The sequence below is a fragment of the Hemicordylus capensis genome, chromosome 6, assembly GCF_027244095.1.
Source record: "Hemicordylus capensis ecotype Gifberg chromosome 6, rHemCap1.1.pri, whole genome shotgun sequence".
Lineage (NCBI taxonomy): Eukaryota > Metazoa > Chordata > Lepidosauria > Squamata > Cordylidae > Hemicordylus > Hemicordylus capensis.
The window spans coordinates 111,682,481-111,702,445 of NC_069662.1; the positions used below are offsets into that span (position 1 = coordinate 111,682,481).

At 43.9% G+C, this 19,965-nt stretch overlaps 1 long non-coding RNA gene across 1 annotated transcript; it reads left to right on the forward strand.

Moving 5' to 3' along the window:
• Positions 1 to 1,782: 1,782 nt before the first annotated feature.
• LOC128331685 (uncharacterized) lies at positions 1,783 to 19,936 on the forward strand. The gene is made up of 3 exons (XR_008310399.1): positions 1,783 to 1,918; positions 3,545 to 3,661; positions 19,856 to 19,936. It is a non-coding gene; the product is annotated as an uncharacterized LOC128331685 (long non-coding RNA).
• Positions 19,937 to 19,965: the final 29 nt, after the last annotated feature.

Genomic DNA, 19,965 nt, shown 5'->3' on the forward strand with positions numbered 1-19,965 from the left:
GCTTGTTTTCAGAAATAACTAACATTTCCCATGAAATACACAAATTGCCAAATACAACAGGGTGGGGTGCGGGGAATCCAATGCATTATATCAATACAGCTTTTGTGTGTACTCCAGATTATAGATATTATATTTGAAATATGTATTACAAATGCATTTTTCAGTATTTCCCAGCTCTGGTAGTTTCCTCTTCCCATCTGTTCACTTCTATTCAGCCAAAGGGAAGGAGATGTGTCGTTTCTATCTACAGGGTCAGGGTTTCTATTTCTCAGCCAAACTACTGAGGAGTAATCTAGTAGTATCCAGTAGTCTTTTATCATCAACACGGGAAGAATCCTGAAATGAATCAAACTTAGTTTTGCCTCCTATTGCAAGATCTGCTAAGACACTGAATTCTCAAAACCTGAAACATTCTATACTGTACCATTACTAAATTGTGGGGTATAATATTGAATTTTCATCCTGTATACAAAAAAGGAGCTGCTTAAATAGGGCTTAATTCTCAACAACTTTCTCTCTCTCCCCTTCTCCCTCTCCCTCTCCCCCCCACACACACCCAATTGCAGCCTGTCCTATAATGGGGGGAGGGGGGGCAAGAAAGATATATATTTAATGGTTGCATCTGCTTTTGTTACTAAAAACTTGCCTCATTTAGAAATTGCTTTGCTTGAAATCAAACTACCACATTTACTTGAATCCAAGATAGGTTTCCCCCCAGTTCTTTCCTGTTAAATATGGGGGAATTGTCTTAAATTCAGAGTCCCCTTTTGTTTGGGTAAATACAAGTATAACCTGTATTTAATATGTTGCTCTGCATGTTAAATACATTTAGAGCACATATATTTAAATATTTAAAGCATATTTAAATACATTAAATAAATGGTAAATACAGATATTTTTATTTTTATTTATTTTTATTAAAACATTTTTATACCACCCCAAACTTACATCTCTGGGCAGTTTACAACAAAATAAAAACAAAATAAAACATTCATTAAGACAAAAATGGGGGGAACACACACCTTACAACAATTTAAAAATTTAAAATAATATTTTAAAGCAGCATTAAAACCAATTAAAACAACATTAATTAAAAGCCTGTGTGAAGAGATGTGTTTTTAAAGACTTTTAAAAAGCTGTCAAACCTGTATTTAACATCTGTCTTTTAAGGCATCATCTAACATTAGAAGGTGTCTTATAATAGCCTTCTGTTATTTATTTATTTATTCATTCTATTTCTATACCACCCTTCCAAAAAATGGCTCAGGGAAGTTTACATTAAAACAAACAAACAAACAAACAAACAATGAAATCAATTAACAAATAAAACAGTTAAAACATTTCAAACACTTTAAAAACCCTAGAAAACCAGGTTAGAGCAAGTTAAAAACATTTACAACAAATTATAAACCCTGGAAGGCCAGGCCAAACAGACAGGTTTTAAGGGCTCTCCTGAAGGCCACTAATGAACTTGGATCAGGGGCGGAGCCACCATTGGGCCAATGGGTTCAAAGAACCCGAGCCGCTGACCAATCAGGAGCCGTGAGAGCGGCCCCGACACGCCCCCACATCTGACGTCAGACACGGGGGTGGTACTCGTTTAGCTCCCACGTGGGGGCCGCACAGCCCCTTTGGGAGCTAAACTTGCTTTGCCTGCAAGTTCTCCCCTCCTGCGTTGGTTTCTGTCTGGATGGATTTTTGCAGCGGGATAGTTGTGTCGTCATGGGTGAGGGGTCGAGCAGGTGGCTTTTCTGAATGGTGCGAGGGCGGGGCGGGCGGGGCAGAAGGTGAAACGAAATAGTGGCATGCCTTTGAAAAAATGAAAAGTTCTTCCCGTCTGTATCGGAAACTGCGAGGGAAGAGCCTGCACCTTTAAGAACTTGCTCCTGTTCATGCTGAAGGCACAAAAAGAAGGAAGGTAAAGATTAACCTCACCCGATATCTCCCCACCCCCCGCTCCCCCGAAGTATCCCCACCACCACCGCCCCACAGGAGATAACATCAGACAACATGAAAATAACAGTCGCTGTTTCCGCGCCGAGTTGCTCGCAGGACTTCTGGTTTTAAAGGGATCTCCCCGCCTTCCTCATTTCCTCCTCCTCCTGCTGCCGGTTTTTGTACCTCTTCGATGTTGTTCCTTTTTGGAGGCGATTGCCCTTTGCACGTTGCTCTGGGAGGATCTCTTTAGCTCCCTCCTGCTTACTCTTGCCGGAGTAAGTGCTATGGAGGTTTTTCTCTGTCCTTCTTGCCACTTAGTTCTGAGGGACCCGGTGACCGTCTCGTGCGGGCATTTCTTCTGCAGAAGGTGCTTGGGAGAGGATCTGCCCTCCAAGTGCCAGCTCTCTGGGGCAAAACCCAACCCACCCTCTTGGGCTTACGGACAGTGACCTGCAACATCCTGCTCTGTGGCTTGCTGGAGAAATGCTTGGATAAAGACACTAAAGTGGCCAGGTTGAAAATCAAGTTGCAGGAGCTGCTGGAGAAAAGAGACTACAGGGGAGCACTGGGGAGGCAGGGAAGAGTCGCTCCTGGCTGCGTGGGAGTTGCAGTTTAACTGCTGAAGGGGCCACGTGGCCCCTTCAGGAGCTAAAAGACTGGCGCTGCCTTCGCAATGCAGCCCAGGAGCGGCTCTTCCCTGCAGGTAAGAGCCGCTCCTGGGCTGTGCTGTGAAGGCAGTGCCAGCCTTCGTTTAACTGCCGAAGGGGCCACGTGGCCCCTTCAGCAGTTAAACTGCAACTCCTGAACGGAGCCTCAAGGCTCTGTTCGGAGCCAGACCACGCCCCCCGTGTCTGACATCAGGTGCAGGGGCGTGGCTAGCCCCTGCATCTGACATCAGACGTGGGGGGTGAGGCTAGCAGGGGCGCATGCCACGGCCGCACATGGGCCGCCGGCGGGCTGGCTACGCCCCTGACTTGGATTATAGATTTCTGCCAGGAGCGCATTCCACAGCCCAGGAGCAGCTACAGAGAAGGCCCGCCTCTGAGCTGCCACCAGACGTACAGGTGGTAACTGGAGATGGACCTCCTCAGATAACCTTAACTGAGTGGGGATCATGCAGGAAAAGGTGGGGATCATGCAGGGAAAGGTGAATGCAGTAGTATCATAACACACCCTTTCATTTTTATTGCCCATTCATATTCAGTATGGAGAGAAGGACTTATTTTGTTAGTGCAGCTTTCTACTTTAACTGGGGTAAGTCAGAAAAGATTGGGGAAAGAATGGGGAAATTCCTTTTTGTGGCTGCTATAGCAGCAGCCATTTTTCTTGCAACAGTGCCCTGGTCCAAAACAGATGTTGGAAAAATGGCTGGCCCTAGAAGCAGCAATTTAAAAAAAGGAGCTCTCTTGCTCCTTTTCAAATGTAAACAGTCCAGAACAAAAGCTTTCTGTTCTACAGTGCTACAATGTAAGGCCACTACAACCCCACCCCCTTTTCTGAAAACAAACCGGAGTCCCCAAGGGAAGAAATGGCATACATGTCATTTCTTGAACATGAAATGGCATTATTATTATTTATTATTTATTCAATTTCTGTATTTGTTTAGGAACATGTATTTGTTAAGGAACAAATGAGTGTGGGGGAGCAGTGGCACCATGGCCAATTGGCTGCTGGGCACGATTGTGCCCACATGAAGAGCAAGGCTGGATGAAGGTCAAGACAGGTGAGACATCTGTGGGGGTTGAAGAGTCTGGGTTGTCAGGGAAGGGCAGATACAACTGGGAGGTGGGGTTGGAACAGTACCAAGGAGGAGCTTCAGGAGATTTCATAAGAGGATGAACTCATGCAGAGTTAGAGCTTGCCCTCTTGTGAGATTTGTCAGATGTGTAGTCAAACGTTTAAAGAGGGGGCCAATGATGAACAGAGGCAAGGCAGCGGAGGGCCACCAAGCCAGAGGATGGCCCTTACAAGTCCAACTTGAAACACCAGGAGAGGCTGGTGACATAGAGTGCTAGGAGACAGGGATCAGAGGTACTTGAGGAAACCTCGCTGCTCCTCTGTCTTTTCCCCAGAACTGAAGGTTAGTCCAAGAAAGGAGGTGCTAGGACTCACCATCAGAATGCGCCATTTGGTTAAAATTCTCGTTCATTCCAAAATGAATATATCTTATAAGTGACCTCCCAGTCGAGAACTGGCAGCAGGCTGCAGCTCTAATGATCCACAACATTACATAACTGTAAGGCTGTGCCCCAAGGCTGCTTGGAGTCTTAAGGCAACCCCGACATCATTAAGAACTGATGGCTGTGCTAGCTGTGCTTCCACAGTTTCTCCCATTCACAGCAATGGTGGGGGGGCTGTGGAAGAACTGGCAGTTCAACTGCCCATTTGCATCATTATGGCTCAGTAATATTGTGCATCACATCAGCTGCCAATTTCTGTGCCTTGTTCCACTGGACTGTCTATGGTCACTTCTTTATTAGAGCCCTTTAGTACTGCTGAGGCATTGCTTTCCCACAGTTAGGTGCAAGTAGAATTGAAGCTCTTGATTTAGCTTCATATCAAGAACTGCAGGCATCTCTGATTGTGTAAACAAGACCTGATATGTGTCATCTGTATTGAAAGAGAGAAATGGTATGTTGGCCTTGTAGTCAGCATGCGTTTTGACTTTCCCACCCCCCCCAACTTTTGTTTTCTTTTGCTTCCTGCACAGTGGCAGGTGGTTGCAGCATTCAAAAACATTCTTCAGAAAATGTGCAAATTGGCTGGAGAGCTGTAGGAACTTCCACATTCACGTCTTTGTGTAATTGAGTTAATCAGATCACAGCATCTTCCTGGAGCTGTGTGTGGAACACTACACTCTGCTTGGAGGAAGTCTCCAGTGCTCTAAGAAGGAGAAGAGGGGATTAGTGCTACAGATCTATCTGTCACCTATTTTGTTTATAAATACCAAAAAAAAAAAGTGTGTGGAAGTATAAAGGTTCAGCTTAATTAAGCACGAACACTTCTTGGAACATTTGTAGAGTCTGAGGCATCACCAGAGTAGAACACTCTTATTGACATGCTATTCTGCCTTGGGCAAAGTATTTTACATCTCTGTTTCTGATTCCTCTCCCATAAAAGGGTTGTTCAGTCATTCTCCAGCCCCTTCATTCAGGCAATATATGAAGGGGAAACAAGACTATACCCATTGGCCATGCACCCTAACATGTTATCCTAACACAGGCATCCCCAAACTGTGGCTCTCCAGATGTTGCTGAACTGAACTTCCAGCATACCCAGCCACAAAAAATTGTGTCTAGGGATGCTGGGAGTTGTAGTTCAGCAACATCTGGAGGGCCGCAGTTTGGGGATGCCTGTCCTAACATCTGCATCTATGCATGTGCAGTTACTCCGTGCTTGAACTGAGGTCCCCAAATGCATGGAAAAGCCCTATGTGTGTTCCTTCACACATTGCCTGGATGTCAAAAAGTGAAGCCAGAACATGGATTCCCATTTCCCTCTCATTTATTCCCTGCATCCATAAGGGTGGGTGGGAAAGCCATATGGTATTTGGGTTAAGCAATGACAGAGAATATTGTCAGGATAGCAGACAACCAATAGGTGAGTACCAGGAGCCTGAGGAACACATCATATCCTAGATGAAGGGAGAGACAGAAATTTAGTTTGGGCATCTCTGTGTCACCACATAACATGATCTCTCTCTCAAGATGGCATAAAGAATTGTTGCAGTCTGCCCTCTGGATATGTTTTGGAAAGACTCAAGTTATAGGGTAATATTGGCATCTCCTTACTGAATGCCACAACTGAGGCTTTAAGGAACCCATTCGGTTTAAGATAATAAAAGTGTTCTTTGTTAATACTCAATGGAAGTAATGGTGAAAGGCAGCAAAAGTGGAGGTGAATCTCTATCCAGTAGCTGGTTAATTGCTTTGGGATCTGTGGGGATGAGGTATGCCATATCAGTTTAGTGATATTCTAGGGTTGCACAGGGCAATATTTTGTCTCTTTGGATCAAAACAAACTCTTTAGCGTGATGGCTTGGGTCTCCTGGGGAATCACACTTGCTGACAGAACTACTGTATAAATTGGGGGGAAATGATAAAGAAACAAAGGTAAAACGAAACACAGGTTGCACTGAATACTTCTGTCCCAAGGGCTCTCCATCTCCAGTATCAAATATGAGAAGATATTACATCAGAAGTGTCGATGACTGCAGATAAAAAACCTGGAGCCCTTAATAGGTTCCAGGCGTGTTAGGAGAAACCAAGTTGGAACTGTGCTGTGAAAAAGAATAGCCTTAGGAATGTGCTGACCTTGTACAGGGAGCAAACAGCACAAGAGAAACTGGCTCACATACAGTGCCGTAAACCACCAGTCTGAGAGGGGGTGGGGGCACATGCGGCTTCCAAGCCACACTACAGCCCTCCTGCACTGTTTCCAAAGCCGGAGCTGCCTGTCAATGAGTGAGTCATCGCAGCTGCAGCACTACTCCCATCATTCCCAATAGGAGTCGCATCGGAAGTGTGATGACTCACTCCTTAGGAAGCAAAGAGCAGCCTTCCCTTTGAAAGCAGTGCAGGCGGGCTATGAAGGGGTACACAAACACCTCTCTCTTGGATCAGTGGTCTACTGCATGGTTGTGAGCCACTGTGATGGCAAGCCTGCTTGCCCAGGAGCATTTTAGCAGTGGTCTTTTTATTTGTTTTGAAATGTATACTCTGCCACATGGCCCAAACAAGGTCTCCAGTAGGGATTTGCGAGCTGGCTTGCTTCAAGCCAGGTGTGACATTGAGCCGGCCTGATTCGGGTTCGAATCGGTCTGGCCCCTGGTTCTAAGAACTGGTTTGCTGCCCAGCTCGGTTATATTTGTAAAGGGGAATCCTTGAGGACCCTCCTTTACAAGTAAAGGGGACACCCCTAATCATAATGGTAAAGGCACAGAAGGCAGGGACTGAGAGAAAGCGACCTCCATCGGCTTCCATACCTTTAGAGGAGGCAGCAGCAGAGGTGGCAGAGAAGCATTAGAGGCAGCGGGTGTGTGTGTGTGTATGTGCGCGCAGCAGGGTCTCTTCCAACCCTCCAACTGGCCTCCCAAATGACAGCCCGGGCCAGCTGCAGCCCTGTCACACATGTCACACAGTGACGTCACACACTGTCACACAGCTGCAGCCCATCACACACGTGGTGATGCAAATGACCTCTGCACATGTGCAGCAGTCACAAAAATTTATTTATTTATTTAACATATTTCTGTACTGCCCCAAACGCAAGTTCTGTGTGTATGAACTCTGTCTGTGCTCAGAAACCTGAACTGGGCAACAGCTGGCCTGGGCTGGGGGGGGTGTCTGTGTCTTGGAGGAGCCCCTGCTGCCTCTGCCGCTTCTGATGCTTCTCGGCCACCTCCACTATTTCCACTGTCTCCACTATCTCCACTGCGGCTTCCTCGAAAGGCTTGGAGACCGACAGAGGCCACTTTCTCTCGCTACCCCCACCCCCCAGTGCCTTCACCATCTCCCTGAAAGATATTATATGGCAGGAAGATTCATCCTAGTCCAAATAATTTCATTGGAAGTACTTATGGTCCAAACGGGTGTGTTGCTAAACTTGACACTTAGGACTGACAATATTTTCTTTCCAGAGAGTAGTATATTTGCACCATATTAAATACTATCTTTATTGGGAGTCAGTGAGATCAAAGCTGGCAGAGAAGAGGAGACGAGCTGGTCTTGTGGTAGAGGAGCAGGGGCGGAGCTACCCTTGAGCGGATGGGTTCAAAGAACCCGGGCCTCTGCCAATCAGGGGGCGTGTGGCATCACTTGCAGATGGACGCAGGGGGAGAGCGGCTTCACTTAAAAATGGGGCCATGCCATGTTTTTAGGCAGGGAGAGCAGCTCCCAGCCATTCTGCAAATGCAGCACTGGCCGGCATTTGCTCTCAAATGGGGAGCATGGCCGCGTTTGCAAGCCAAGCTGCACTCCCCTGCATCTGTTGTCAGGGGGCTGCAGCGGCAGGAGGAACACGGGCCGCTGGCTGGCTTCCTCCGCCACTGCAGAAGTGGCCTTGCGGAGAGGAGAGCTGGACTTGTGGTGGCAAGCATGGATTGTCCCCTTTGCTAAGCAGGGACCACCCTGGTTTTCAGATGAATGGGAGTATGTGTGAGCACTGTAAGATATTCCCCTCAGGGGATGGAGTCGCTCTGGGAGGAGCACCTGCATCCTTGCATACATAAGGTTCCAAGTTCCCTTCCTGGCATCTCCAAGATAGGGCTGAGGAGGGAGATTGCTCTCTGCAACCTTGGAGAAGCTGCTGCCAGTCTGTTTAGACAATACTGAGCTAGATGGACCAATGGTCTGGCTCGGAAGAAGGCAGCTTTCTATGTCCCTAGAATAAAGGCATAATCCCTTGTGAATGTAGTTCGAGAGTATGGGCAGCACTTGCCAAGTCTTGTGTTTTTGATAAGGAGTGAGACCTTGCCACAGCCACGCTCACTAGGGGGCAGCAGTGAGCCTTTCCCTGCTTGGGAGGAAACAAGTTATTGCCTCAGTTATTTCCTTCCATTTTCCGTCTGGGGAGGCAGTTCTAAGGAGCAAAAGCAACATCTAAGGGACTGGGATAGGGATATGCAGCCCACGTTAATGAAAAGGCAAATACTCCCATCTTAATTTTGAGGGAGCCATCAAAAGGCACAGCAGGGAAATGACTTGCCTAGCGAGCAAGAGGCTGCCGGTTCGAATCCCCGCTGGTATGTTTCCCAGACTATGGAAAACACTTATATAGGGCAGCAGTGATATAGGAAGATGCTGAAAGGCATCATCTCATACTGTGTGGGAGGAAGCAATGGCAAACCCCTCCTGTATTCTGCCAAAGACAACCAAAGGGCTCTGTGGTCACCAGGAGTTGACACCGACTCGACAGCACACTTTATCTTTAATTTAGAAGGACCTGAAACAGTGTTTCCTTCTCCTCAGAGGCACATCCTGTTTCTCTGCTTTTGCCTTCACTAAGGCCTCCTTCCATGATGGTTCCAGAGGCTGTCATCATGCATAGAACAGCTGTATTAGTAGTTTTCTGTTTATTTTTCGATTGCAAAAGAGTTCATTTGACATCAAGCTTTTCCCATTTGTAGAGCTGTCAGAATTATATCCACATGTTTTCTTTACCAATGTCATTGTTGATTACTTTCTCATTGGCTGTTGTGAAGCTGCCAAGCCAGAAACAAAGTTTTTCTGAACAAAAGTGAATGATGCCATTCTTAGGAGCCTAGTTTTCCCCCCACCCCCGACATAATCTTTACAGCTTCAGTAAACGTTAGCACATAACAAAAAGGCTTTGGGACAGGCAAGCAGCTGCATTTCAGCACCTGGCACAACAGAACTGTCAAAATGAATGCCCTCAGCCTCCCCTGTATACATCCACCAGGTATTCTGATTAATAATGGATGGTATGAGATCATACATTTCCTTCGGGATTATATGAGCAGGTGAGGACATTTTAAACTTATGTTAATTACTCCATAAACACAGCCTGATAATAGCAGGTTGAAAAGCCTTTGAGAAAGTGATGACAGTATGTTGCTGGCTCTCACCGAACCTATTTTATTTCATTATAAGGAGACAATTGCAGAGCACTACACTTTGCTTTAGGAGACAGTTTGTATTCTTCGGACTGAGGCACATTAATTTGTTGCCTGTTTCGAAATTCAAGTTGCTGTTGTTGGCTTAGCAAGATTGAAATGAGATGGTTCCTGCCAACATTTAGTGACCACCTTCTCATGCAAACCATGCATGCAGCAGAATGCGGTCGTAAACAGGACTGTACCACCTCAGATTGTATAGGTGGGCAAAATGCCATTTTTGAATGCTCTGTCGGGTAAAATAATTCACATACCAGAGGCAAATGTTTAACTCTTGCTCCATTCTCCACAGTATACTTTCAGGGACCTGTTTTAAACAGAGAGAAATATAAAAAAATGTTTCCACCTCCACAACTCTGGTTTCCCAGGTGTACCTGGTTGCCCACTGCATGGGGAAAGGTCGCTGGACTGGATGGGCCCTTGACCTGATCCAGAAGAGCATTTCTTATGTGCTTATGTTCTTAACTCCAGTGGTTGTTCTATCACCTCAGGACCCAATCAACTCATTCTGCAGCATGAGTTCCACTCATTGTGCAACATACGGTTGCTCATACAACCATTGACCCATGGCGGCCACACAACTGGGGAGTGCAATAGAAGGGTGCACTTGTGCCTTTCTACCTCACTTTTAGCTTTAGTACAAAACCCAGGATACCCGGGCGCAGAGCGCTGGGGTCGGAACTGATCCTGGTGCTCCACATGACCAGCCCTACCCAGGTAAGGCTGACCAAACTTGGGTAGGGCTGGTCATGTGAATGACTTTATTGCCTTAGTAGCTGTTTTGTGCTGCTTTTTCTGTGCTTCCACTGTCAGCTGATACTCTCCTGCCTTATGCCCTCTCTCCGCTTGATTTCTTTTCTGTTCAATACAGACTTTAAATGCCCCAGGAAGGAACTGGATCAGTTTTATAATTTATTTTACTTCATGAATCTACACTTCATGAAGTATTGGTACTAAATAATGTCAAACAACATTACCAAAAACAGCAACTATAGCAGTTAATTCTGTAATTAATTCTACAGTGCCATCAGTGTACATGGTATCTTACAGAGGGGTTGGGGGCCTCAGAAGGCAGATCAGGATCTGGTAAAACTTTCGGTGATTTTCAGTAAATCAGCAAGAATTTCTGGTTCCCAGTTGTTTAACAGCAGCAACAAAAAGGTTTTGCTCTCCTTTAAAGTAGGTTCCTGAACTCAAAAGCTTGCTGAGGGAAACGGCAAATGGATTTTTATGTGAGAAGTCTGTGAGTTCAGTTCTGCTACTTCCAACAAATTCCTGGGCTGAACATATGCTCAGAGACACCCTGTTCCTTAAGTCTAAGGGTATGTCAGCCACAAGCCTGCCTTTTGCCCCTGGCTCCTGGGTAAGGAACTCAAGATTCTGGGGGGAAAGCCTAGTAGATCCTGTAAGCCTGCTCTGCACAGATCCGGTTTTAGATTCCTGCTCCAAAGTCCAAAACAGACAACTGGGAAGATAACAGAGGGATTGGGTGAGGTGAGGATTGAAAAGGATGAATGTGGACAAGTGTAGATGCATATATGTAAGGAGGCAGGTGAGCAGGGGCTTATGTTGATTTTTGGTCCCAAAGCCCACTCTAACCTCATTATGTCAATGCATAAGGGGAATCATGGGAAAATAAGCAGAGCTGTGGTAAAGAGAGGAGACAATTGAGAGTCTGAAAGAGGTAGGAGAGAAATAATGAGATAAAAAATTGAGTGGGGCAAGGCTCTGGAGAGGCTTAAAGCTACACATGTAGACCAATATTTTAAAAATGGCCTCTGTGCCCAGCTTAATAGGAATTCCCAGTTGTGGACAGGTTGTCTGTGAGTTGTTAGATTCAGTTAGTTGTAGTCCTTTCCTATTTCTCCACTTTAAATTGAGGGGCCATCTGAAGGCCAAGAAAGGAAGGGAGGAAGCTGCCCGGCGAAATGATTGACAGACAAGCATTAAGCAGGCACACGGAGTATTCAGACTTAATATGCATCAGGATGCATGAGAGGAAGTTTCCCTCTTGAAAAAGCTGCTTTGTTCACTTGGGCTGCAAAGACAACAGCATGTGGCATTTGAGTGTTTGCCAGCAGAAATTGTATTTAGAAATGGTAGCTTACATGTTTATGTATAAACTAGAGAGTTGTGGGGCATTTGTTTGAGATCCTCTATCTCCACTGAGACTGTGAGCAGCCCTTCCAGTGGGGGAATAATATAGGTACCTATTTCAAATTGGCATTTTGCATATTGCACATTGCTCCTTCGGTGGGACTAAGAGCAGCTTCTGGGTAAAGATGCACAGCACCCTCTTCTCCCCGAGAAATTTCATTTGTTTTATAGAAACTTGTTTGGCTTCCCTTGAAAATCTTCAGTTGTTTTGGTTTGGAGACGAGGATCCTGGAAACTTGCTTTAAGTTTCTTTTTTTTTTTTTAAAAAAGTGAGCCCTACTTCTGGGACAATAGAGATAAGGAAAATGGCATGGGCACCGTCTCTCCCATTGCTTCCCTTGTCTCAACAGTATGGGGTCTCATACTCAGGCACATAGGGATAATGGAGTGTGTGTGTGTTGGTGGGGGGACAAATGTTGCTGAACTACAAAAGGGGCTGAGGGACACCAGGTGCCTTCCCTTGTCCGCTGCACACCATTACCCCTATGCCAGCTACGCCCCTTTCCTCTGCATCAGCACACTGACACACAAGGCGTGGCAATGAGGCCTCTCACCCTCTCCAACAGTCAAGTACCTTGATCACTGGCTGGATGCTTGAGGGAGAGAAAAAGTAAGCACCTAGCCAGTGAAGAAGGTGCTTTGGAAGCTGGAGAGGGTGAGGGTGATGTGTTGGTGTCCAGCACTGAACACACCCCCTGTCATCATGTGACACAGCGGAAAGGGCATAGCCAGTACAGGGTAGCATGCATGGTGGTGGCCTCACCTGTCTGCACCAGGACTGCCAGCAACCTTGCTATTCCCCTGCTCATACTTCTCATTTCTTGAGTAGTGTAATGCTGGAAAAGATAGGGAGGGAATCACCTTCTTTCTTCTGCTCTGTCTCCTCTCTTGTATTTTTGTTTAGTCCTTCTAATTCTGTAAACCCCTTTTGTGCTTCCCTGAGTTTTCTTTTTACATATACACAAACATATTATGGATTTCCAAACCCATACAAAGTAGGCTTTATGATTAAGCAAAATCTATCATTATTTGCCCTGTGGTATTTGGAAGAATTAAAGGAGCAGATGCGGTGAGGTAGACAACTAGAGCACAAATGGAGAAAGACTTGACTCAGATCCAACAGGTTACAACATAGAGCACATTTGAAGTTCCATGCTCTGCATGGCAATTATTGCCTGCCTGCTTTGCATCCACAAGTTCATGTCCAGCAGAGTTGTCTAGGAATGTGAAAGGGCTAGTGTGAGCCCCCTCTCCCTTGAATCCAAATTTGGAACCATCGGTTACCCTCTGTGATGCTTTTAATGATTTTCCCCACCACCACGGACAAAATCTCTTGTATTTGGGCTGAACTGGATTCTACAATTAGGGCAGAGTCTGTTATGGAGGTATCCAGCAACTCCTCTTATATGGTTAGACTGCATCACTTTCTGTTTGTGACTCCTGAGGATGTGGACAAACTGTTTTGGACTGTGCGTCCTACCGCCTGCTCTCTTCATCCTTGCCCAACTTGGTGAGGAGTTGCCTGTCTTGAGATGATAATGGGCTGGATGAGGGATAAAATTGAATTCAAATAAGACAGGGGTACTGATTGGGGGTGGGGGACCTGACAGATAGTTTAGATCTGCCTGTTCTTGATGGTGCTGCACTCCCCCTGAAAGATCAGGTACATAACCTGGGAGTGCTCCTGGATCCAAAACTATCTCAGGTTGAGGCAGTGGCCAGGAGCACATTTTATGTCCATTTCTGGAGGGAAATGATCTTAAAACTTGCCCCTCTAACCCTTCATGATGATTATCAATCTAGTTGGGCTCAGACAATTGAGGCGAAATTAGCTTCACACTGACCCTGCTCAACATAGGCTACAATCAGGCAAAGCAACAATTAAGCAGCACATTATAGACATTGAGTGTCAAACGGACATCAGCAATGTCTCAAAATTTTATATCAGTGAAGAGCTTAAATATACAGCCTCTCCTGAACCATATCTTACTTAGCTGGAGGTCCCAAACCACAGAAGGGCATTTACCTTGGCCAGGGGCGTAACAAGGCTGGAGTGGGCCCAGAGACAAAATTTTAAAATGGGCCCCTTGCTGATACACACACACACACACTTCACATGTGACTTGCCTTGGGGGGGGGGGGCTCGAGGCGTGGGGGTCCCCAGGCAGCCGCCTCCCCTTGCCTAATAGTAGTTACGCCCCTCACCTTGGCCCGCTGCCATGGTCTCCCCTCAGCAGTGCTAGAGGGCCATTACAGAAGCATCCCATTTGCGGAGCGACTATGCCCCTGTGGCTCAGAACAGATCAGAACTACTGAGCATACTGACCGTTTTATAGAGACATTCATGTCTCCCTCATTCTCCCATTGTTAAGCAAGTTCCTGGGACGTTCAAGACAATTCTACAGCTTTTTGCTGCTCTCTGACTCTAAGCCTGCCCTACATATAGCATTGCTAAGTACTGTGCGGCTGCGATTGGCATCCGTTGGAGGATGCTGTCGGAGGAGCCTTAATCTGATTCTTGATGACTCTGGATTGACCTAACTCTTGCCCATGTCTCCCTACCCATTGTTTTTATTGCATTTTACTGCATTTTATTGCCTTTCTATTGCTTTTTATAATTTTTAATCGGGATTTTTACTATTTTATACTCCCCTTTTCATCTTTTCTGTGCATTTTTATAATAGAAATAGTATTATTTTATCTCTTTTGTTTTTAGTAATTTTATTTTTAGGGTTTTTTTTAGTATTAACATGTATATACGTAATCATTTCAATCTATTTTAACTTTTTAAATTGCAGTCACCCTCAATTTTAGCCTTGTCATGATATTTACCATCATATCATCATCATATAACATGTAATTTTTAACTTGTATTCACTTTTAGTAATTTTATGCTGGTCTCTGACCATAATATAGGATTGATTGATTGGTTGATCATAAAACAATGGTGCATATGCTGGTAACTTCCAGGCTTTACTACTGTAATTAGGGATGTGCGGACCGGTCCAGGGGTCTGGGGATTTGGTCTGGAGGTTTGGGATCAAAACGAACCCCACTCCGGTTCCGTCCAGACTGGAATCAAACCTCTGGACAAGTTCGCAAATTTTTTGAAGGGTTTTTTTTGGGGGGGGGGGAATTAAAAAATAAAATAAAAGTACCTGTAGCCCCTTCGGGGGGGCTTTCTGTAGGCCATGGGGGGGGGTCCGGAAAGGTTTCCCCCCCCGCTGGCCTCTGAAATCACTGCCATGGCTGGGTAGAACAACTCTTTTGGGTTCATTCTGGCCTCCATAACTGCGCACGGTGGCCATTTTAGCCGCCACGGCGCATGCGTAAATGGCCTCTGCAAGGCCTCGCAGAAGTCATTTGCGCATGTGTGACGGCCATTTTGTTTTTTCCAAATGGTTCTTTCCAATTTGTTTTTTCCTGCCGGTTCTGTGCACACCCCTAACTGTAATGTACTCTACATGGGGCTGCCTTTGTATGTAGTCCGGAAACTACAATTGGTACAGAATGCGGCAGCCAGACTGGTCTCTGGGATAATCCGAAGGGACCATAAAACACTGATTTAAAAAGAACTGCATTGTCTGCCGATGTGTTTCAGAGTGAAATAGAAAGTGCTGGTTATTACCTATAAAGCCCTCAACAGTGGGTCCAGGGTATTTAAGAGATCATCTTCCTTGTCATGAACCCTGTCACCTATTAAGATCATTTGGAGAGACATGGTCATGGTTGCCATTGGCTCATTTGGTGGAGACTTGGGACTGGGCCTTCTCTGTGGCAGCCCCAGGACTTTGGGATATGCTCCCTAACAAAATAAGATCACCTCCATCTCTGTTTTCTTTTAGGAAGACCCCCCCCCCAAGACACACCTTTTCTCGCAGGTTCTTAATCTAAATTGATTTTAAACTCTGTTTTTATCCCATGAAATTGTTTTAATTGTATTTACTCTGTTTTATATTTGCAGTGCTTTAAATTGTGTACATTGCCTAGAGTTACACATACCAGGTGGTATATAAATATGATAGATAGACAGATAGATAGATAGATAGATAGATAGATAGATAGATAGATAGATAGATAGATAAGATTAGATTAAAAACAGTATGGGGAAATAGAAAAATCAAGAGTCATCATGGAATCAAGAGCTACAAAGAGATCTCAGTTCAGTTTTCCACTGAGCCATGAAACTCTCTGTGTGATTGTTAGACCAGTCATAATCTCTTGACCACCTAACCTACCTCACAGGATTGTTGTGAGGATAAAACGAAGGTGGGATCATGTAAGTACACTGTGGTGAGCACACTGAGAGAGAGAGAAGTCAATGTTGTATAGCAAGCATAAGGGAAAGAGATAATGTAGAATAACAGTAGTACAATTAAATTGTTTTTATTTTTTGTAATTAGTGCAAAAGAGCGATGTTACAATAAATTATCCAGGGAAGCAGCAGAGGAGACTGTTACATAGGAGATATGCTTGCTCATCATGGCCAGCTGGTTAGGAGAGCTCTTGGAAAGACAGTGAGAGATGCCCCTCAATGGGCACAATCAATTACAATGATTCTCTCCATTTCGCTCTCCAATTCCACTTACTCCTGCCTGGCTGTCAGGAAGTGGTGCTCCATTTACAAAAGGTTTTTATCATTAGATTTTTGCTCACTTGAATGGTTGATTCACTTGGTTGAACAACATCTCAGATCCCCAAATACCTGAAATAAAGTGTTGCTGAATGTGAACATTGTTGCTTGTCTCACTCAAAATTTCCATTTTATTGTGTGGTTTTTATTTTTAACTGGAAACACACTATACTATATATTCATTTTCATGGCTTTACAGGTGAAACTCGGAAAATTAGAATATTGTGCAAAAGTCCATTAATTTCAGTAATGCAAATTAAAAGGTGAAACTGATATATGAGACAGACGCATTACATGCAAAGTGAGATAAGTCAAGCCTTAATTTGTTATAATTGTGATGATCATGGCGTACAGCTCATGAAAACCCCAAATCCACAATCTCAGAAAATTAGAATATTACATGGAACCAAGAAGACAAGGATTGAAGAATAGAACAATATCGGACCTCTGAAAAGTATAAGCATGCATATGTATTCAGTACTTGGTTTGGGCCCCTTTTGCAGCAATTACTGCCTCAATGCGGCGTGGCATGGATGCTATCAGCCTGTGGCACTGATGAGGTATTATGGAAGACCAGGATGCTTCATTAGCGGCCTCCAGCAATTCTGCATTGTTTGGTCTCATGTCTCTCATCCTTCTCTTGGCAATGCCCCATAGATTCTCTATGGGGTCAGGTCAGGTGAGTTTGATGGCCAGTCAAGCACAGTACACTGTATACTTTTCAGAGGTCCGATACTGTTCTATTCTTCAATCCTTGTCTTCTTGGTTCCATGTAATATTCTAATTTTCTGAGATTGTGGATTTGGGGTTTTCATGAGCTGTACGCCATGATCATCACAATTATAACAAATTAAGGCTTGACTTATCTCGCTTTGCATGTAATGCGTCTGTCTCATATATCAGTTTCACCTTTTAATTTGCATTACTGAAATTAATGGACTTTTGCACGATATTCTAATTTTCCGAGTTTCACCTGTATGGCACTCATCTCCATTCCCACATTAGAGCATGATTTCTTCCTCCCCACTGAAACTCTCCCTGCATATTCTCTGCCATCCAAGGCCCCCACTGAATCACTTGGGAAATGCTTGCCTGTGATGCCATCCCTTTAGATGTAGGATGCAATAGGTGGGCTGATCCTGCTTGGTACCTCCAATCCCATTAGGAACCCACAAATGAGAATCCACATAAAAGTACATTCCATGTTGTCACACCCATTAAGACTGAACATTTGTTTTCTGTGTCTGCACCTACAGATATAACATATTCAATTAAAGAGAGGTATATGACAGCTTTATTTGTGTTTGCTATTACTTGCATTATTTTAGAACCAAATGCACAGTAGTGGATCACTGCACAAGGGCTCTATTCATTCCACTCTACAGATTTTACATTTTTTAAATAAGGAAAGGTTTGTAATTAAGAGCAAAACCTTCCCTACCCAAACTGGCATGTGCATATAAGCTGCAATAGTTAAATGCTATCTCAACAATTTATGGTTATTCTCCTGCAGCTTAATTTAAATTGTGTGTGTGTGTGTGTGTGTGTGTGTGTGTGTGTGTGCGTGTGCGCGCGTGCGGCTTTCCTATATTGCTAATTGTCTATGCTTCTTCTTTCTTCCTCTTCTGACCAGTGAGAGATAGATACAGGAGAAGAAACTTGAGGTAGACCTTTCTCTAGCGTGCTTGCTACAGGCATATCCCTAGCAAATATCTCCATGGTGCACCACTTGAATGGTCCAACGTTCAGCACAGGGCATGTATGGAGAGCAGAGAAAAGAGAGAGAGAAAGTACAAGGGTACTGCAGAGATGTGAGAAATCAGGACCTATGACTTGGTAGATCTCATAGCACAGCTTCATGAAGTATAATTGGAAGGAACTTTATCAATGAAAGGGGGTGGAATGGTTTCAATAATAATGATGAGAGTGTCTGTGTAGTGACCATCACGGTTAAAGAAAAAAAAGGAGGCATGCAGGATTTGTAAAAACAATGGCTAACATCTGGACTAAATTTACTTGAGGAAGTCCCATTGAGATTAAAATGGCAAGTTAGGCATACTTACCTTGTCCTTTTAATTTCAGTGGGACTTCTGTGAGTAAATTTAGTCAGGATGTCTATATATTTCGTGTCCTTTCCTAGAAAAGAGCCACCTCCAACAGAAAAAAATAGTTGCTATTTATGTCTTACATTACATATTTATGCCATATATATGTCCACGACCACTAATTAAGAAAAAGATAATCAAGCCACATTATCTTTCTTTAAATTATTTGTTGTTATATTTTGTTAACTATTTTCAGCATTTAATCTGAAGTATAGGAGATGCATACATAAGATTTTCTGTAAGAGTAGGAATCAAAGGAATAAGTCACACAACTTGAACTTAAAATGGATGCTTACTCTCATTAAGGTCTTATATTGGTGAGAGTTTGACCGTGACAAGCATGGCAGAAGATGCAATCCATTGGTAGTTCACATACTTTTCTGTGCTTCTTTCTTTGCCTATATAAAGGGTTGTATTATTTAGCAGGACACTGGGATGCCTACGAAGTGTTATGGTGGTACAGATGTTTTATGTTAAAAATGCACATCAAAATCCCTGTGAAAAATAGTTGGTCTGCATGCCCAGAATTAAATATTCATAATAGCAGGTTCATAATATCATAAGCTGCAATTACATACCTATTAGGGTAATTCATTTGTCTATGCTGTTATTCCTATTGGGTACCTTTTATGTACACAAGTGCAAGCCATTTGATAAATATCCATGAATTATTTAAGAACTGTTCATTTTTATGCTGGTGGAAACGATCTTAAGTATTTGCTTTGAAACCTATATCAGAATATTTGCTCTTAATACTACAGTTGATGCTGCCAGTTTTCCACACAAAGGGTATTGTCTTTGCTGAAGAACTTACTCCTGAGCATTAGGGTTTTCTCTGAAAAAGGAGAAAAGTGCAGAAGTTGTGCAATAAGCACAAATAAGGGCATCAGATGATATTAAAGTTGTACAGTTCACAGGTTACTATATGACTATCTGGCTTAACACTGTATATGCTATCTGGGCTTTTAAAATTCTTTTGTAAATAAAATAGTACCTTATTCTTTATTTGTACTCTATGGGCATGGATAAATTCATTTCAAACTGCATGCAGCAAAAAAGGAGCCTCTGATTTAAGCTAATAATTGTTTGATCTAATACATCATCATGTATACATGGTAGTGCATTAATTCTGAAAATGGCAAGCATTGTTACCAAAAAGTAAAACATAAATCCTTAATCATCTCCTTATAAATATTTTAAATACATATTTCCTTAGCAAGAATAGAAAAATAGTATTTTTCTGATAAAGAGGTCTGATTTACATAACAAAGAACGTGCAATGATTTACATAACAAAGAACGTGCAACAATTAACCACTCTCTACCGGCTCTATTTGGTTGATTGTCAAGGAGATGACATGCAGCGGTAATTGTCCCTTTGCCTTCACAGCCCTGACGTAAATACCAGCAGGAGCCTAAATCACCTGAAGCAAACAGAGCCATGGATATTGTCTGGAAGCAACAATCAAACACTAAGGGGGGAAAAAACCCCTTTGCTTC